The sequence below is a fragment of the Callorhinus ursinus genome, unplaced genomic scaffold, assembly GCF_003265705.2.
Source record: "Callorhinus ursinus isolate GAN/ISIS: 27379988/994484 unplaced genomic scaffold, GSC_fseal_2.0 scaffold45, whole genome shotgun sequence".
NCBI classification, from domain to species: domain Eukaryota; kingdom Metazoa; phylum Chordata; class Mammalia; order Carnivora; family Otariidae; genus Callorhinus; species Callorhinus ursinus.
The window spans coordinates 10,459,309-10,480,740 of NW_027397107.1; the positions used below are offsets into that span (position 1 = coordinate 10,459,309).

At 40.0% G+C, this 21,432-nt stretch overlaps 1 long non-coding RNA gene across 1 annotated transcript in view; it reads left to right on the forward strand.

Annotated features, from left to right (window-relative positions):
* Window positions 1-21,432, forward strand: part of LOC141370780 (uncharacterized) — a 61,732-nt gene that overhangs the window by 37,011 nt on the left and 3,289 nt on the right. The window contains exon 2 of the long non-coding RNA XR_012375121.1: window positions 2,634-2,770. This is a non-coding gene — a long non-coding RNA (uncharacterized lncRNA). The remainder of the gene's footprint in view (window positions 1-2,633; window positions 2,771-21,432) is intronic.

Below are 21,432 nucleotides of genomic sequence, written 5' to 3' on the forward strand. Positions count from 1 at the left end.
CACACACACACACACACACACACACACACACACACACACACACACACCTCTGTGCAACCTAACTTGAAGTATGGGCCACTCCCAGCTTAGTTCTTTCTTCTTTCTGTCCCCTTCTTCCAGTCCAACCCTCTTGCCTTTGGACTTTACTCGGATGTGCATGGCAGTCCTGGGGTTCTTCAAACTTCAGGAGCACCTGTCAATCTGTCTGAGTGGTTGTTTTGAGGCTCATCTTCAGGCAGCTCACCTGCCTTAAAATGAGGGGAAAGCATTTCCCTGCCTATGAGAAAGGTGTGATGAGGGGGAACGTACAGCATATACCCCCCCTTTTTAAAGATTTTATTTATTTATTTGAGAGAGAGAGAGAGCATGTGAGCACAAGCAGGAGGAGGGGCAGAGGGAGAGGGAGAAGCAGACTCCCTGATGAGCAGGGAGCCCCACACGGGGCTCGATCCTAGCACCCCGCGACCCTGAGATCATGACTTGAGCTGAAGGCAGATGCTTGACTGCCTTCTACACAGCCATGTAGGTGCCCCCGGCACATACCCCTTTTTAAAGAAGTCCTCACTCTAAGCCCCAGTGAAATTTTAAATAAAGCTTGGGAGTAAATAATAGTCTACACTGGTAAAACTGGCTCTCTACTTTACCCTTTGCAACCTTGCATAGAGGGTCTAGGACCTGACTTTAAATGAGGAGTTTCTTGACAACAATTGTTTGGTACTTAAGCTTTGGCTCAAATGCAAAACTCAGAGAAGATAGAAAGTTTCCATTATCCTGTAACAGTAGCTGTTCTGTTTCCCTTTGCTGTCTCATGTGTAGCAGAATATTTATAAGGTAGAGATGTTTGCAGAAGAGAACCCTAATGTGAACAGGGGTTTCACAGACCTAATTCCACCTCTTTTCTTCACTGAAGAGACTCAGAGATACCAAGGTTTGCCTGAGGAAATGCAACTAACAGGAGAGATGAACTCGTTTCTGGTTCACTGCTCAGAAATCGGCTTTTATAACTTCCCCTCTGCCAGGGAGATAAAAATGAAGGCGGTGATTTTCCTCCCATTTCTGAGCCCGTGCTCCACCACTCCACACATCTTAACCTTTGGCTGTGAGTGGCTGAGAACAGAGCACCTTCCCCAATTGCCCTGGTAGGACCCCCAGGCCAGCTGAAACGGCTTACACTGCACATCACCTGAGCAGCTGCCCCTTTCAAAGAGGAATTGGCTCGAAGCACTTTGTTTGGCTTCATGAGTCAGCTGGAAGGAGACCTGTAGCTCTGAACTAGTGTTACAGAGAAAAGGGGCCATTTGTCTGGCAGGGTGAAGGAGCCTCGCATTGGGTCTAGATTACCTTTTGAATAACCCTTGTTTGTGGCTGACCATGAACTCTGCCTCCATTAGATGCTGGAATCCTATTACTGTCTGAAGTTCAGGGTGGGCCTCTTTGCTCCTTTCCTTTCTTCCGAGAAGAGCAGGGCAGAACTTGCATTTGTGGTGCTTGCTCTCTGGGGGTGAGGGCAGGTAGAGTCAGGTAGCAAGTGAGTGACCAGAACTCAGAGCAGCCCGTTAGGCAAGGCCCTAATGCTTTGGTCTGAGCCTTGTGTTTATCCTGCTCCCCAGAGCTGTGGTTGTCTTAGGGTCTTGCATACAGTGTGGCCTCAGAGGGAAAGGAATTAGATTATTCTCTTCAACACTGTGTGAGGACTCTAGGCTAGGAATTTTATGGTCATTATTTCATTGCAGACTCATGACAGCATCAGAACTATGTTTCCCTTTTATAGATGAGAAAGAAGTTAAGTAGTTGTCCAGAGTTACACAAGTTAGAGGTTTAGAGCGAGGTCAAGTTCTTGAAGCAATCCATGGGACCTCCCCACAAGAATCCAGAGATAAAAACTATAGCATTGATCTCATAGTTAAATTAATCAAACTGACATTTGATGAAAAGCAATGGCTTGCTTCCTTGTAGCCCCAGGAAGAGCCACTTGACTATAGCTAATCAGTGATATAAATGCCTCTCTCAAAGGAATATATGATCAGAACTCACAGGCAGTAGGAATATGGGAAAGAGAGGAATAAGCCTCAGGGGGTGTTGGAGAGGAATTCTCCCAGTGCGCCCTGACCTGGGCACGGGGGTGGGGGAATTGGGGAGATGTTGGTCAAAGGGTATAAACTTCAACTCAGAGATGAGTAAGTTCTGGAGATCTAATGCACAGCATAATGATTGTAGCCAACAGTACTTTATTATATACTTCAAAGTTGCTAAGAGACTAGATCTTACATGTTCTCACCACAAAAAATAAATAATTATGTGATGTAGTAGAAGTGTTAATTAATGCTACCGTCATAATCATATCACATATATATAAATACTCGAATCAACAGGTTGTGCATCTTAAACTTCCACAAGGTTATGTGTCAATAATATCACAATTAATATCATGAGGCAAGTCCAGATCAATGAAAAGAAATAAATCTTTTTTTTCTGGGGGAAAAACACAAACAAGTGAATACAAACCTACTCTGTTGGTTTGTACCACTCTGCCCCAGGAAAGGCTATTCCATCTTGTTTGAATGGCCTTCATCAGTGTCAGAACTTTTCACTTTGGCGAGAAGAATTCATTTAAGATTGTTTTTTCCTAACAGGATTGTTTCAGCGGAGAAAGAAACACAGCTTATGGAGTTCTTGATGTGAGGAGGCATTTTCAGAGGTTCTGAAGGAACTTTTGGGACATTCTCAAACAAAGCCCCTATGGACACACTCCTCTGCCAGACAAGAGCCTGTGAGTGGGGTATCCCATCCTCCCAAATCCATTCCTTGGTTGGTGTAATGAGGGAGAAAGGGCCAGGGTGGGGGAGATCTTTATCTATAGCTGGTATTAGGTCTGCACCCATCAATCCCTAGTCAACCAGTTGGTCTTTGTGGATTTCTTCATGGGTATGAATTGCCCAAGATGTAAATGTTGTCTTTTCCTCTCCCTTTCATTGCCACGACTATGCTTCTTGCTCCATACCCTTAATCAACTGTTCCATGCCAACACCTGTTGAAGTGAAACTTGTAACGCAAATGATTGCTCCTCCGAAGTTGAAAGCCCTGGGCAGTGTTGGAAGGATGAAAATTATGCTTTGGTGTCTTCTTATTTGTGATGTTGATCTCTCTCATTTTCCACGATGCCTTCTCATTCTTTTTGGTTCCAGCCAAACCACTTCCCCCATTTTCCTTTTCCTCTAGGTGCAGGTTTGCTTTTCTGTTTTGGATGGAGCCTATATCCATTATATGTGTGTGTGTCTGGAGATTCTTTAAAAATTGACTTTGAAGTTAGAACTTTTCACATGCATGTTGTTTAAAGGGTCAAGTGATTCTATAAATCTTACTATGAATCCTAGGATTCTCCTGCCTCCAGTGCTCATGTTCTGTGCTTTTCAGAGGCAGTCACTTTTGATTGTCATAGCTACGTCTTTTGGTAACTTTTGTATCTCTAAATAATATATTTATTGTTACTTCTCCATTCTGGGGGATTTAAGCATTCTGTAATTTCTCCTTTCACTTTTCTTTACATCAGCACATTTCTTATCCTCTCCTTCACCCCATCCTCCCCAAATAGTTATACCACTTTGGTTAGATCAATATTCAGCATTTACATTTTTATGACTTTAAATAAATGCTATTCATAGCAGAGCCATATGTATAGATACGCTCTGAAATATTCTCCCTTCTGGTGTAATATTTGCTTTCTCTGAAGTTAACAATTGCTTTCTGAGTTGTTTTAGTTTTCTATGTAGTTAAATCATCCCTAAGCTCTTCCTGTTGCTTATTTCTGCTTTAGTAAACTTAGAGCCCCAAGCATTTTACATATTTTATCTGCTCGGAGTCTTCCAGAGCTTGTTTCTTGCTACAACGTGGAGTGGTTGTCTCTGGCCAGCACGTGCTATTGTCAACTTGGGGTCTCCCTTTACCTTCAACATGAAAATTGTTTTGCCTTTTTTTATTTGGTTGAACCCCCATTTCTTAGATCCCATAGCTTCCTTAGTTCTTTTTTAAAAATACTCTCTCATTTTGGTGCCACCCATCTTCCAATAACTTCCTGATAAGGGATCCATTGTGATTGGTGGGGTAGAGCATTCTTCATTGGAAATAATTTTTCCCTTCAGATTTGGAACGTATTACTCCATTCTGCTCTAGTTTCTGGTGTTGCTGTTCAGAAGCCTGAAACCACACTGATTCTTCATCCTTTGTAAATCTTTTTTTTTTTTCCTTCTTGGAAACTATTGGACTATTCTCTTTGTTCTATCTTCCAAATTTTCAAGATGGTGTGCCTTGCTGGGTGTTTATTTTCATCTGCTTCAATATGGGAAGTTATGCCTTTCAACTGTGGGAAGATTTCTCAATCTCCTGCTCCTCCCCCTCCCCCCTCCCCTTCCCTTCTTCTTCTTCTTCTTCTTCTTCTTCTTCTTCTTCTTCTTCTTCTTCTTCTTCTTCTTCTGTCTGTTTTCCTGTCTCTGCTTCTCTCTCTCTCTGCCTCTGTTTCTTTCTCTCTCTCTCTGGAATTCTGATTACTTTGGTATTGAGCCTCTTCTAATCTTCCTGCTTTTTAAAATTTTGTTCCAATTCTTTTTCTTTTAGCTTAATTTTTGCCCCAAATAAGGCTAAACTCATTATAATCAACTTTGTCTTCTTATTCTTCTAATGAGGATTTTAAAAAAGTTCTGCTCTCATATTTTTAATTTTAAAGAACTGTCTTATTTTCTGGACTGAGTTCTTGTTTCATGAAAATAACAGTCAGCTTTTATCTCTTTGAGGATACTCGTGATGGGTTTTTGAAGGTTTTATCTCCTCACACAGTTGCTTTTATTTGTCTGTTTGCTCTGGTCTCTGCCTTTCATGTTAGAAGCTTTCCTCTGATGTCTGGTGACCCTTAGCTCCTTGTTTCTGTTAATAAATGGAGCCCCTAAAATCTGTTAGAAGCTCTGTGTTTGTGAGCTTCCTTGGAAGGTGATCCAGCTGTGTCGGTTTTCTGGGAACTGTCCGCCTCCCCACTCCAATACCAACATATTTAGACTTTTTTCATTTGGGCAGGTGAGATTCTCTCCAGAGAAGAATCTTCTTATCTCCTGCCTGAGTGTCTGATATCCTTTTTATAACCAAATGGGAGGAGAAGTGGGAGATCTCATATTCACTATGTAGATATCATGTATTGCTGGTGTTTTCAGGACTCTGTGTATGGAGAGCTCCTTCCCAGAGACACTGCATTTTACCCCCAGAGAAGAAATCTCTAGAGTGCTGAGACCTTAAGGAGTAGGTAGATGATCTGGGCTCTACCAGCTTATTAAATAGAATTCAGCCCTGTCTTTGTCCTTCAACCTTTGCATCCAGAGGTAAATCACACTGCCAATTCTTGAGCATTTGGAGTATGCTGGTGGCTTTCCCATTGCTGGCTTAGGGTTCTATATTTCTGAGTCCATGCCAGGTGCCACTTATACTTTCTGCTTTCCAGTTTCCTAAATTCTATAGGTATTGTCTTTTCTCTCTTTCTTATCCTTATGGTTTGTTTATTTTTTTTTTAAAGATCCTCTCATTGTTACTTTAATGTGATGTAATGAAGGAGTGGAAATGTATATATTTATTCAGTTGCTCTTCTTACCTGAAGTCCCTATTTTTCTGTTAAAGTCTTAATCATTCAATGTTTTGATTAATTAGAATTCTATATATGCATTCTGCTTTGATGGGGAGAAAGAGAATGAGGGGGGCATGATATTGTAATAACTGAACCCACTTGTCTATGTTTTTTGGAGTCAATATGGATTTAGCCCTCTTTCCTGTTTAAAAAGAAGTGATGTTCAGAAAATGACCCCAAATCATTCTTGGAACAATGGGGAAGACTCAGCTGTATTCAGTTTATAATTCTTGGGCCAAAAGGAGGAATATTATAAAACACATTTTAAAATAAGTTTTTACAAGTGATGTTTTCTGATTAACCCTCCAATAACTGGACATGGAGGGTAGCCCATGCATCTTTGGCTACATCAGGCTTTGTTGAGATTTTCTCTGTGTCAGTGAGTTCTCCTTTACATTGATATCTTTTCTCTTTTCTCTTCAGCTTAACATCAAAAAGAGAACAACAGGAAGATGCAGAATAGTTGAAATAAAAGGAACAGATTACCCATAACTTGCCCCTTTCCCTCCCACCCAAAGATAACCATTGTTAACATGTTGCTATATTCTCTTTTTTAAAAAATTTTTAAGGCACTTTTTTCTCAAAGATATTTTTGATCATGGAATTGTCTTAGAAGATGAATAAGTTGTCAGAAAAGACCACCCACTCTCCTCACACTCTAGCTTCCTCAATTAAAGGTGACTGATTTGGGAACCCCATGTCTTAATTTTATAGGGTTGACATTATGTTTTGTGTTTGGTTACTCTATGGTGCTCTCTCCCTAGAACCTTCTCCTTTATTTCCTTCCTGCTTCACACACACACACACACACACACACACACACAATGTGTAGTCCATGCAGAAAAACAATACTACCACTTTCCAGAAGGAGGGACAGCCACACTTTTACAAATGACAAAGGCAGCTCTGTTTATTAGACTTGGCAAGAAACTGAAAGGTTTTTTCTCTCTCTCTAATGAGAGTGTGTGTGTGCATGAGAGAGAGAGAGGGATTGGGAGAGAAATGAAAGAACAAATGCATTATTGAGGGAAGCACATCCTGACTGAATGGGGAGCAGGCAGCTGCAGAAATGAGATAGGAACTTGGAATGCTTCACCGTGCCAAGACTGTCAGAACTGCTCCTGGGGTCTGAAAAACGACAGCAGGATTCAGCGTTCCTCTGACAACCACTCGGAAAATAGAATGTGAAGAAGTCGGAAGAAGGGAAGATGTGGGGCAGGCCATCACAATCCTTCCTCCTTCTTTATGGACAACTATGAAATTTTGGGCACTTCGGGGGCACAGGTGAGGGGACATTTGGACAGGTGGTCATTATGGTGCTGCCAAGCAACATAGCCCACTCTCCAATAGTGCATTTTCTTAGCTTAAATAGTCGAGAAGATTGCCCCTTAATGTACACAGCCCTCACTTATCCTAGACTATTTCACTTTTCTCAACTGATCTTTCCCAACTGATTGTCTATGCCAGGGGTCAGCAACCATTTTTTGTAAAATGTCAGATAGTTAATATTTGAAGCTTGGTGGCCCATACAGTCTCTGTCACCACTATTCAACTCTGCTGTTGTAGCATGAAAGCAGCCATAGAAATTCGTAAATGAGAGAGTGTGGCTGACTTTCAATATAATGTTATTTATGGACACCGAAAATTGAATTTCATTTAATTTTTACATGTCACAAAATATCATCATTCTTTTGAATTTTTCCAATGCTTTGAAAAGGTAAAAAAGCATTCTTAGCTCATGGGCTATACAAAAACAGGTCACAGGTTGGATTTGGCCGTTGGGCCACCATTGGCCAAACCCTGGTCTCTATCCAAATCAGGGCATGTGGAGGCAGACAGAAGGGGTCTCCAGCTGTACCTCCCTCCCCTTCCCTCCCCTTCCCTCCCCTTCTCTCCTCTCTTCCTTTCCCCTCAGTTTCCCATTGTTCTGATTTAGAAATAAGAAATTTAAGTGGAGAGAAGGGAAGGGTTTCTTCTTATTCAACCCATTGGTGAAGCTCCTTAGCATTGCTCTGGGTCCAAAACTTACTTTTTTTTTAAATTCCTGTTCTAGAATTCTTAAATACACAGTTAGTTTACACTAATTGGTGTGCCTTGCACAACTGGGCTGTAGAGATAAGCCAGGTCCAACCATGCCCTCTAGGGCTCACTTTGTCAGGGTATGATTTTGAATAATACATATGAACCTACTTATGTGTAGTCTTGCCCTTAAGAATGAAATCTAGGTATATAGGTTACAATTATGGTTAAAGTTTGGGAAGAAACCCATCTTTGGGCCAAGCAGGCAAAAGGAAAAAAAAGCAAATATATAAGTTACCCTTCTTACGTGTGTAGCAGGGTTTAAAATAAGAAGATGAACACTCTTACACTGCTGGTGGGAATGCAAGCTGGTGCAACCACTCTGGAATACAGAATGGAGGTTCCTCAAAAAGTTGAAAATAGAGATACCCTACCACCCAGCAATTGCATTACTGAGTATTTACCTGAAGGATACAAACATTGTGATCTGAAGGGGCAACTGCACCCCAATATTTATAGCAAAAATGTCCACAATAGCCAAACTATGGAAAGAGCCCAGATGTCCATCGACAGAGGACTGGATAAAGAAGATGTGGTGTATATATGCATTACTCAACCATCAAAAAGGATGAAATCTTACCATTTTCATCGATGTGGTTGGAACTGGAGGGCATAATGCTGAGTGAAATAAGTCAGTCAGAGAAAGGCAGTTACATGGTTTCACTCATATGTGGAATATAAGGAACAGCAGAAAGGATCATAACGGAAGGGAGGGAAAACTGGGAAGAAATCAGAAAGGGAGACAAACCATAAGAGACACTTAGTCATAGGAAAAAAACTGAGGGTTGCTGGAGGGGTGGTGAGTGGGGGATGGGGTAACTGGGTGACAGGCATTAAAGAGGGCATGTGATGTAATGAGTGCTGGGTGTTATTTGCAACTGATGAATTACTGAATTCTACATCTGAAACTAATATGTTGACTAACTGAATTTAAATAAAATAAAATAAAACAAGACCATTATTTTAAATTTTGACTCCAAATCCAAATGAGTATAGTTTCTATCAAGTTTCCCATCCTCTGGTTTCAGACATATCTGGAAGTGTCCTTACTGCTTAGGTTACTGCCTTCTGTAAGGCAGTACTTGACTACTTGTCAAGTCTCTATTCTCTGTGGTTGAATGTTTGTTTTTGAAAATGATAATTTTTTTGTGAAGTCACGTTTTGCAAATTAGCTGAGTTATCTTGCTGGGTGATAATGTATGAGTCAAAAACTTCATGAAATGCCCACAGAGATGAGTTGTCATGACAAAAACCCCCAAGCATTGGGTTGAGGTAGAGGGGTGTAAATAACACAGACTTTAGAGTGGGACAAACAATTCAGAGCCCACCTCTGCCATGTGTTAGCTATATGATGTCAGAGGAGAGACTCTACCTCTTTGAGACTCAATTTTCCCATCTGTACAGTGGAGCTAGAAATACTACCCTTCCACTGTTGTAAGGATTAGAGATGATGTATGTAAAATGCTCTGAGCATGGTAAGTGTTCAATGTATATCAGATACTCTTACTTGGCCAGCTTACTGTAAAGGATAGTTTACATGAGTCAGAAATTTTTTCAAAATAAGCTTTAGGAGATGGATTCTGTAGCAGTGTTAAATAAATGAATCAAGATATTTTTCATTTCTGTTTTTGAATATGTGCTTTCTTGGTTTTTTTCCACATAAAAATTTGACACCTCACTTCTGAATCACACTAGAAACACCATGTTTTATCGCTAGCTACTGTTTTCTTAAAAAAAAAAAAGTGTTTTTTTGTCCAGCTTCTCTTGAAAGATCAGCTAAATGTCACATTATCTTGCTTCTGCTAATCTTTAAAAATGCTCACTGCAACAGTCATAGCAATTGCTTCATGCTCAAGTTGTTTAAGAAGTGTGTCTCTAAATATGGTGTTAGTGAATTTTTATTTTTATTTTATTTAATAAGTCCAGGTTTATGTTTCCACATACAAATATGGATTCATTATAAAACATCTGGAAACATAGCAAAGTCAGTTTAAATTTTTTCTCCTTATCTTATAACACAAAGGTAACGGCAGTTAAATCACTGCTGCCATTTTGGTATATGTTGTACTAACCCATTGACCAGTTTTGTTATAGCTGTACCCGCCCATAATAATGTGTTAATAATGTGATGTGTACGTGAATGTGTATATATGCATATACACAATCCATCTATATTTATTTTTGAAATGGCATCTAGTTATTGTTGGCCATAATAATTTGCAGACTCATCATAGGGAAGTTGAAAAATACTGAACACTGTAAAGAAAATATGGAAAACATAATACCCTCCAGTTCCATTCACATAATGTATGGTGATTAACATAACATAATAAAAAAAAAGAAGATACAGAAAATATCCCATATTTCTATCATACATAAATCATTTCCTTAATATTTTTTTCTATTGTATTTTTAGGGTGTTGAGATATTACTACATATTCTGATTATTATTTTAAAGATTTATTTATTTATTTTAGAGAGATTGAGAGAGAAAGAGAGAGAGAAAGTTGGGGGAGGGGCAGAGGGAGAGAATCTTCAAGTAGACACTTGTCAAACTTTATTTGACAAACTTTATTCCTTTGTCAAACTATATTTGTGTGGTCTATTTCTGGGCTTTCTGTTCTGCTCCATTGATCTATATGTCTCTTATTTTGCCAACATCACACTGTCTTGATTATTATAGCTTTATAATAAGTTTTGAAGTCAAGTAGCATTTGTCCTCTAACTTTGTTCTTCTCCTTCAATATTGTTTTGGCTATTCTGGGTTTTTGCTTCTCCATATATACTTTAGAATCAGTTCGTCAATATCCACAAAACATCTTGCTGGGATTTTAATTTGGATTACATTGAATTTGTAGATCAATTTAAGAATAACTGACATCTGGACACTATTGAATCTTTCTGTCCACAAACATGGAATATCTCTCCATTTATTTGGTTTCTTGATTTCTTTCATTAGAGTTTTGTAGATTTTCCTCATATAGATCTTGTACCTACTTTGTTAGATTTATACTTAAGTATTACATTTTATTTTGTGTGTTCATGTAAATGACATTGTGTTTTTAATTTCAAAGTATACTTGTTCATTGCTGGTACATAGGAAAATGATAGATTTTGTATTCTGAAACTTTACAATAATAGCTTATTAGTTCTAGAAGTTTTCTGTTGTTGATGATGATTCTTGTGCATTTTCTACAAAAACAATCATGTAATCTGCATACAATGACATTTTTATTTCTTCCTTCCCAATCTGTATAGTTTTACTTCTATTCCTTGTCTTATTGCATTAGCAAGAACTTGCATTATGATGTTGAAAATGAGTGATGGGAGGGTACATCTTTGCATTGTTCCTGATATTAGCAGGAAAGCTTCTAGTTTCTCACTATTAAGTCTGATGTTAGCTGTAAGCTTTTGTAAGTGTTCTTTACCATCTTTATAAAGTGAGTAATTTTCCCTTTATTCCTTGGAAATTCAAGTGGGTTAGGCAGTTAAAAGGGTTCTGCAAAGCTTATTCTCACAGAGGTTCCAAAATCCAGTTCTTTTCTATGTATACTCTTTTCCCACTACCAGGTATTGGATTTTGCCAAGTGTTTTTCTGCATCTATTAATATAATCATGTAATTTTTCTTTATTAGTTTGTTGATATGATGAATTACATAATTAATTTTTGAACATTCAACCAGCCTTGCATACTTGGGATAAATCTCATTTGGTTATGGTGTGCAATTCTTTTTTATACATTGCTCAATTTGCTAATATTTTGTTGAGAATCTTTGCATCTATGTTATGAGAAATATTAGTTTGTAGCTTTCTTATCTTGTAATGTCTTTTTCTGGTTTTGGTATTAGGGTAATGACCTCATAAGATGGGTTGAAAGTATTCCCTCGGCTTCTGTCTTCCGAAAGTGATTGTAGAGAACTGGTATAATTTCTACCTTAAATATTTGGTAGAATTCACCAGTGAATCATTTGAGGAAGAGCTCAGTTTTGATAGAAGAAAAACAAAAAGATGTTTGAAATAGTAATATTTTCAGCACAGATTCCAAACCTCACAAATGGTTCTTTTTTTTAAGATTTTATTTATTTGTTTGAGAGAGAGAGAGAATGAGAGATACAGAGCACTAGAGGGAAGAGGGTCAGAGGGAGAAGCAGACTCCCTGCTGAGCAGGGAGCCCGATGTGGGACTCGATCCCGGGACTCCAGGATCATGACCTGAGCTGAAGGCAGTTGCTTAATCAACTGAGCCACCCAGTCACCCACAAATGGTTCTATTTTTATAATTTATGTTCTTTCAAAAGAAAAGAACCATTTATTTTTTAAAAGAGGTCATCAGAAGTTGTAAGGGAGTCTATATGAAAGTGGGTTAAAGGATAAGCATTAAGGAAAAAAAAATCAATTTCCTGTAGCAGGAAAAGAGTAGGCATAGAAGAAGAATTGAATTTTGGAACCTCTGCAGGTATAAGCTTTGCAGAACCCTCTTACTCCCCAACCCACTTAATTTCCAAGTCCCAGGAATCTTTTCCATGAACATTCCATTTTAGGGTAATAAATTACAACCATTTATTTATTCTTATTTTTTTAAAGATTTTATTTATTTATTTGACAGAGAGAGGCACAGCGAGAGAGGAAACACAAGCAGGGGTAGTGGGAGAGGGAGAAGCAGGCATCCCACTGAGCAGGGACCCGGACACGGGGTTCGATACCAGGACTCTGGGATCATGACCTGAGCCTAAGGTAAATGCTTAAACCACTGAGCCACCCAGGTACCCCTAAATTATGACCATTTACTGTTAGCCAATTTGTGTCCCTAATTTTTTTCATGGAGGGTGTACATATGTAACACTTCTTGAAACTTTCCATATATGAGATTCCTGGGGTTAAGTGAAGATTGGATACAAACATAGATATTGCTAATTAACAGTATCTCTATTTCTTCCAGGTTGGAGATACTATTTTGGATAACTCACTCTCTTTTGGGGAAATGCTTAGTCTTTGATTCCTTCCCTTCCCTACCTTGAATATCTTTAAGACAACTGGGGACAAGGGACTTTGGATCCATGTGGTGTATTCTAAATCTGCCCTGGTCTCTGCTGTAGAGGGATGGGTGGGTAAGATTTGGCTCAACCTGGGCTGGTGTCCACTGAGAATTGACAGGCCTCATTTGTCCCTTTGGGGCATGGTGTGCTGGTGCCCACTACTGAAGTACTGGTCATTTGTCTCTGGTTTTGATGTCCCTACAAACAGTGACCTCTTTGTCTTGACTGAAGACTCTGCTGAACATTACCCCTATTGGCACCTCCTCTTTTACTCCTATGACATATGGAGACTTCTGCATCTCTATGCTACTCTTTGGGGAATGTACCCTTGTTCTTTAGGTGTCATCTTGCTCAGGTGACCAACTGAATGCCAATCTTCTAAATGAAGTCTTATAATCTTTTAGTCTATGTTTGAGAAAGTGAGGGAAAAGTCCCACTAGGATCTCCCAACTTACTTGGTTGTTTTCAAGACAGCATCTTCTGGGATTTTTTTTTTAAAGATTTTATTTATTAATTTGACACAGAGAGAGAGACAGCGAGAGAGGGAACAAAAGAAAAGGGAGTGGGAGAGGGAGAAGCAGGCTTCCCACCGAGCAGGGAGCCCGATGCAGGGCTCGATCCCAGGACCCTGGGATCATGACCTGAGCCGAAGACAGATGCTTAATGACTGAGCCACCCAGGTGCCCCTTATCGTCCGGGATTTTGTCCTAGCCAGTGGACCAGATCAATATATTTGCTCATGTGCTTACCCTTCTCTTTTCAAAATTCTCCATCTTCCTGTCCCAGAACTTTCTCTCCAGTCAAATTGAACTTTTATTTATTATGTGCTGAGTTCCTTAACTTCCTTTTACAGTAAAACTACATGAGTTCAATCTCAAAACTCAAATGAGTTCAAATCTCATTTGTACTGTACATTTGATTTGATTAGTAAAGAGTGTTTTCTTTTGCTTATTTGTCTTTTAATTTAGAAACTCTTTTCACTTTTGACAAAGGCTGATTTTCAAGACGAGCCCTGTTTGTTCTAAGTAATTCTTGGCTCCCTCCTCCAACAGAAGGTTATGGGTGAGGAGCCATGTGGAAACAAGATTTCTGATATTTAAAAATGCACCTGAAAATATTTATAAAATATTCTCCTATTATGGATCATTCCTGTGTATAATTGGTCGTTGGACATATGTTGACATCCTCAGGGATGCCAATGTTCTGTGGAAAACAGAAAATGTGGGCTTCTGCAAAGTTTGAGAGCTTTGGTTGTGACACTGTTGTAGAGAGGAGATGGTTGGGGATCCCTGTGGCTGGCGTGACACAAACACTGTAAAATTACAAAGTCAATTCAGGATCTTAAATGAAATCATTTAGAAGTTCTTTTCCTCAATATACTTATGTAGTACTTATCACCCCAGTGACTCAACTGTCCGAGGAGCAAACAGTTATAGCAGAAAAGGATTTGGAGGAGAGGGCAGAATATACTTCTCAAATTTCTTGACTTCCTCCAAAGAAAGCAGTTTATTAGCAAGGCTTTGGCTTGATTTTCCATACTTACTCATGAAATAAGTAATTATTCTTACAGCTCAGTTGCTTCATGTCAGTCACGAGGCTGGTGATGGTAAGAGCTGTTGCTCAACTGTTTAGGACATAACATGCATTTTTCTGAAAAGGCCATGGTCTTGATTTTATTCAGGGATGAAATTTATTGTACCTTCTCTAATTGGTGTTTGTTTCTTAAATGAAAGATATGTTCCTGTTCACCTCCCAGCCTCTCTTCCACCATCAGTTGCTAGTTTCTTCTAGTTTTGGTTTCACCATCTACTTAAGAGGGTCGATTGAGTTGATCAGACATGAGCTCACCTTCGGCCCCTACCCTGATAAGTCAGTCCTCCAAATTCACTCCTTTACTCAGCTCTAGAGCTTCAGCGAAGACCTGACATTCCAGAATGCTGTTCTCTCTACCTGATGTCTGTGGAATAGCTGGTTTGGCTGGAAGTAACATACATATGCAACATGGCAGTTAGTTGATGCTACATAGATATATATTCATTTTCAGGTATAAATAAAGTCTGGTAAGAAGTGGTCCATGTGTATGACAGCTTTGTCCCTAAATCCTCAGAGACCCAGACTCTTTTAGCTTTAACAGTCTACTCTCCCTAAACATGACCTACAGTTTTTTAGCCTTTGACAGTTTCTTCATTCCAGGCTGTAGTAAGAAGGAAGGGATGAACAAGAAGGTGAGGGTCCAGGGCATGTCCCAACTATCCCTCAAAGCAGGGGGCCTGGAAGCTGCCATGTGACTTTCCCCTTAACATCCCATTGGCCATAAATTAGTCACATGACCACACTAAGTCCCAAGGAAGTCATGTGCCACAGTGAAAATTCTCTTTTTATGAAAGAGGGGGGTTGATTTGGGGAGGCATCCAGCACCTTTTGCTATAGCCAAGAAATTGGTTTTCCTTTGTGATTTATATATCTGTTCTAAAGCTATCTTTAAAAATATTTTTGATAAAGGCAATATCTCAGGGCAGGATTCTGGCCCACCTAGTTTAAAAAGGAATTAGTGGGGTATGAGTTTTATTTGTTTGTTCTTAAAATCTTTATTAATATGATTAGAGCTATATTAAGATTATTATCTTAATTACCTTCTCTCTTAAACTGCCTGTTTATCATTAAGCATAAGACATTATTCTCTTTTGGAAAGAGAAGAATTATAAAACTCAACTTGCAGTCTTTTTATGAAATCATAATAATAGCTCTTCAATGGAAAAATGGGCTTTTGAAATATTTCAGTCTAAAATAATAGCCTTAGAATGTGCCAGAGTGCAGAGCAAGGAATGATTAAATTGAGGGGGGTTTAGAACACAGGTGTTCTGGTTGGTGGCTATTACTGCCCTCCCTCCACAGCTCTGATAAGAAGCTCTCTCAAAAACAGGACTCCCAGCTTGTCCACTCAGTGGGCAATAGAGCTCAAAAACCAAAAATGGGACTCATCTCTAGACAAAGTTGTTTCAAAACTGCTAACAATAAGTCAAGTTTGCCCAAGGCAAAAACACCATTATTTATCTGCTGCTGCCATTTGGGTCCATACTAGAGCCTGATGAGGATGAATGGATCCTTATTCACTCCATAAAATTTTACTGAGGGCCCATGATGTGCCAGACACTGTCCCAGAATTTGGAAAACAACAGCATGCAGTTATTTGCCATTTTGATTACTTGACCCATTGTCTGATGTTCCCCCACTCTGCTGCAAACAACATTTTTCAAGTTTCTTTGCCAACTAGCTCCTGGTTATGTTTCAAACAATGGGAGGAAATCAGTGGTGAGAGAGAAGAAAGCCTGAATATTTCTTTTTAACTCTCTTCTGTTGATAATTATTCTTATTCGAGATACAGTGCCAGGTAGACCAGATGGCTTGACCTAGCAATCGTGAACTAGATACTGTCTGACCTGTCAAGACATGAGCTTGTGTGTGTGCAACAATACTACATCATCAAGCGGAAATAATAAACATGAGACCAGGCTCTAGAAGTTCAAGAAGACACAGATAAGGTGTATGAGGAAGTGACTCAGATCCCCAGGGCATTTACTTCTGTGACTTTGACACCCCTCCTTCTAGCCACTTCCATGCCTAATGGACCTCTCCTGATAGGAGAGTTTCCTATGACTGGTTGATGGAGGAAGTAGAACTTGGACCTGGTGAATTGAGGGGTCTGCATGATACCCTGACAATAGGTAGAAGTGGACTGTTTCTGCTTTCTAGCTCCTTTTAGGAATAATGAAGGGAATCCTCCAAGTGGGTAGAACTTCTGGCAATATATGTGGTCATCTATTTCATAAGGAAGGAGATATGGCCATAAATTTGTGTCTACACTAATTCATGGTAGCAGCTTAGTGTTTTGCTGGTCAGTCAGGGATGGGGAATGAATCAGACTAGAATATTGGTGACGAGGAAGTCTGGAGAAGAGGAACATGGATGGACTTCATGGAAAGGGCACAGAGTGTGAGTATTCTCACCTCATGAATGTGGTCCCCATAGGGCACCCACCAAGGTGGAAGTCCCTAATAATGAGGAGAACAGAGTGGCCTGGTCTATGCATATCAATTGGCCTCTTCTTCCAAGCCACTTCAAAGTGGCTAGAGGAGCAGTGATAAAGGTCATTCATAGGCTCAACTAAAGGGACTTCCCTCACCAAGGCTGAGCTGGCTGCTGCCACTAGTGAGTGCCCAAGCTGGAGCTGCAGGGTAAGTATTGTGCAGTATCATACCAAGCTGATGACACTGAACTCTTTCCATGTAAAGGGGGTCCATCATGGAAATTGATTTATCTTCCCTTCCCCTGGAGTTCCTGTCAAATGCTATATTTACCATCATGGTATCCCACTTAATCATGCTGTTGACCAAGGAATTCATTTTATAGTGAGAGGGGTTGACATCAGTCTCAGCATAGACTTCAGTGTCTTACTACATAACCCTGCTGCCTGTAGGACAAGGCATATCCTTTGCACAGTACTAGAGGTATGATGGCCTCAGCCAGAATACATGGGTCTGGGAATTAAGGGTGGAAATGGAAGCATTTCTTCCCACTATTACTTTAAATAGCCCCACTTACAACGTTTGTGGTTGTTTTGTTTTGTTTCCTCTATCAGCAACTATGGTTTAGAGGTCTTAATTCCCAAAGGAGGGATGCTTTTATCAGCAGACACTAGAATGGTCCCACTGAACTGGGAGTTGAAAATTTCACCCAGATGTTTTGGGGCTCCTTGTGGTACTGAACTGGCTGGTGAAGAAGAGAATTTAGATTTCACCCAGGAGACATTGGGGTGGGGCTACACAGTGGGGGCAGGGAGGACTGTGTTTGGAATCCCCAGAGATGGGGACTGTAGCTTCCTTTGCAGAAAGAGATGAGAGTGCCTTGGTTTGTATGAAAGCCTGGATCTGCTGTTGTGTGGGAGTTTATCCTGGGTACCAGGGTGAGAATAAATGCTGAGCAGCTGAACTGGTAACGACCCCAGTCATTTTTGCTGGTTTGCTTTTGGATTCAACCCCAGCCCTTCTCAGGCTTCTTGCCAAGTATCTTCTAGTTACACTTAGCCATAGGGTGCCCATGGGTTAGACTTGGCCACAGGGGCCCATGGGTGGAAGATTGGAGGGTAGTAGAAGGAAGAAGCAAGGATATTTCTCTGTCCTTTCTGCCTGTTCTGAGAGAATCCTATGGTAGTTACACTTCCCTCCAGGTAGCCTGGCACCAGGGCTCAAGTAGCTTGTTTCCTTTCTTCTTCCAAGCCCTGGGGTGGAGGTGCCTTCAGGTGCAGGTGCTAATTTCTGGTTTGCCTCACCTCTTCCTGTTTGCTCTTTCAGCAATTCTAACAACTTCGAGACTGGTTCGGTTTCAAATATCCTCCAATGAACTAGCTGGCATGGCCTTCAAGTTTCTCATAGCCTAGTGGGTGAGATACTGAAAAACAGACAATTATAGAGCAGTGTGATCATTGGTAAGAAAGGGATAAGCATGGTGTCCCCTGGAGGCACAAAGGAGGGATGCCTAATCTCTTCTTTGGGATGAAGCAAACAAACAAACAAATCCAAGAAAGGAGGCTTCCTGGAAGTGGTAACATCTAAACTAATCTCTAAAGGACTAACAGACCACTTGAGATTTGGGGGGAGATTTGGGGAGGTGGGTTGTCTGGGGCACAGGAGGACAAACACTGTGATTTAGAGAAATGTGGAAAACCTGGAGGCCCTGCCTTTCACCAGTGTATCAAATAAGATCCTGCTCTACTTTGTATAAAGCATAGAAATAATGTCAGGACTTAATGTTGCATGGTTTATATTTGGTCAGTAGAAAAATACAGTTGGAAGCCGAATTCAGCAAATATTTTGTGTTCCTATTGACTTAAAAAATATTTTTGCCCCATTTTCTTGAATAAAATGTTGAAAATTTGTGGGCTCTTGGCTTAGCTGTGGAAGTTCCTCCTTTAAAGATAGATTATAGTTGTAAAAATTTTGTGGAAATAGTATTTTGGGTGTAGAATGAAAGGATGTGTATTATGATAAACAACACTCTTCAGCCACAACAGACGCACACGCACGGGCACACACAACCATTTAGTGGGCAGTATTGATAAGAAGGTCTATTGTGTTATTGAAACAATAACCTTGTATCAAGGTTATTTGGAAGAAATAAAATAAGTTGAGAAAATTTAAGAGAAAAATGTATGGTTCAATGAGACCTTGTGGAGAAAGACAAAATAAGGGAGAGGAAATGGCCACATGTTTACATTCTTGGGATGACAAGAGTGAGGGAAGCTGGGGGTGCAGTTGGAGCTGGAGCTCTGATCAAGCAGGAGCTCTAGCTGAGGAAGAGCAGAGGCTGCAGCAAACCAGCTTACTTCCATAATGGCCCACTTCTGTTGACGGTACTCACATGAGAAAAATCTTGCAATGGAAAGAGCCTAGATGTCCATCAACAGAAGAATGGATAAAGAAGATGTGATACACACACACACACATCATACACACACACACACACACACACACTGGAATATTATGCAGCCATCAAAAAATGAGATCTTGCCATTTGCAATGACATGGTTGAACTAGAGGGTATTATGTTAAGCCAAATAAGTTAATCAGAGAAAGACAATTATCATATGATCTCACAGATATGTGGAATTTGAGAAACAAGACAGAGGACCATAGGGGAAGGGAGGGAAAAATGAAACAAGATGAACCAGAGAGGGAGACAAACCATAAAAGACTCTTAATCTCAGGAAACAAACTGAGGGTTGCTGGAGTGGAGGGGGGTGGGAGGGATGGGGTGGCTGGGTGATGGACACTGGGGAAAGTATGTGCTATGGTGAGCGCTGTGAATTGTGTAAAACTGATGAATCGCAGACCTGTACCCTTGAAACAAATAATACATTATATGTTAATAAAAAAATTTAAAAAAATAACCAGAAGAGGCACAGTCCTACATGATTCAATGTGCTCCACCTGGGAGGGAGTCGGGGGGGGGCGGGAATCTGGGAAGGATCATGTTGCACACAATGGATGAGATAAAGATGGAAAATTCTTGGCTCTGTATAAAAGTAACTGGAACACCTGCTTGTGAATTTTGGGTCACTTCTTCACGTTGTATTCTCTGCTAAATTTTGTTTGCGTCAGTGTGAAGAATAAACTCTGATGATTGTGGTTATCACTTGCTGGATGTCTATTATTTCCCTGAAACTGTACCAAGACCTTTGTATGACCCATGTAATTACGTTTTCCCAACTTGCCTATCAATTAGATATTATGATGATCATTTTATCGATGAAGACAATGGGACTGAAAGCAGCTATTAAATTGCCCAAGATTAGATAAAACCCATATCAACCTAATTCTCAAGCCCTTGCGGTCTCAACTATGTGACCAAGCTGATCGCACACAAAAAATTACTCCATTTGTTGAGGCTGTTTTATTACCTGCTTGATTTGTCTGTGAGACTAGCTAATCAAATGAGTAGGAATACATGGTTTAATTTGAGAAAAAGATTAAATTAAAATGTTTGACACATGATCAAAGTATTCTGTCAGTGTTTAAAAAATGTATATGAGAAAAAAATTAATACTGACATAAAAATCATTGTATAAAAGATGTTCAATTCTTCATATACAACCTTGGAAACAGCTACTGATAAAGGGAAGATCTATTTGCCTAGAAAAACCTGGGGTGGTGACCCAGTCACAGCCATTCCTGGAGGTGAATGTCCATTTTATCCTGGGCCTCTGGCCATAGTCAGTTGCTACCAGGGATGAAGATACTGACCTCAAAAAGATGCTCTTTTATCAGCATTCAGAACATGCAAGGGTGGAGAGATCAAGGCCAACAGAGCTGAGTTGTATGGATGGCAACCCCTTATAGTGAAAAGAACCACCTTAAGCTACCATGCTCGATAGCAAAGGTTGCCAGAAGCTGCTGCAATGTCAGGTAAGCTGACACTGTAAGGGTCTAAACCATTCAGGAATAAAATATCGGTAACTTTCCCAGGGCCAGCAATCCTTATTAGCTGAGTTTCTGGCCATAGGTAAGAGTCAGCAGGAGGCAAGAGTCTGCAAGGAAGTCAGAAATGTCAGCTAGACTCCCATGATCAGTTTCAGCAACAAAGGCAAAAATCTGCTAGCATTTCTGTTTACAGTATGTCTATAAAGTATCTCTCTTAACCTTTATTATTTTTTATTTAAATTCAATTAGCCAACATATAGTACATCATTAGTTTTAGATGTCGTGTTCAATGATTCATCAGTTGCATATAACACTCAGTGCTCATCACATCTATTAACCTTTAGTTAGATTTTTTCAACTTTCTTTCCCTTCATAGGGCACGTAGTTAGAGAATACCAAGAGAATTACTATAAATCTATAGTACAAATGGATATCACCTGGATAACCTGGATGCAGAAAAATGTGGTCACATGACATTTTCCCTGGCTAAGTGGCTGGATATAAATTGGTCTGTTTCCCACAGGAGCAGAGAGTGTGTTAGTTATTATATATGGAATAATTATTTCTAGCTGTATGGTAGCACCTATGGATGTGTGGGAGAAAGGGTATGGGTACGCACAAACACAGAAACATACACACACACACACACACACACACACACACACACACACACACACACA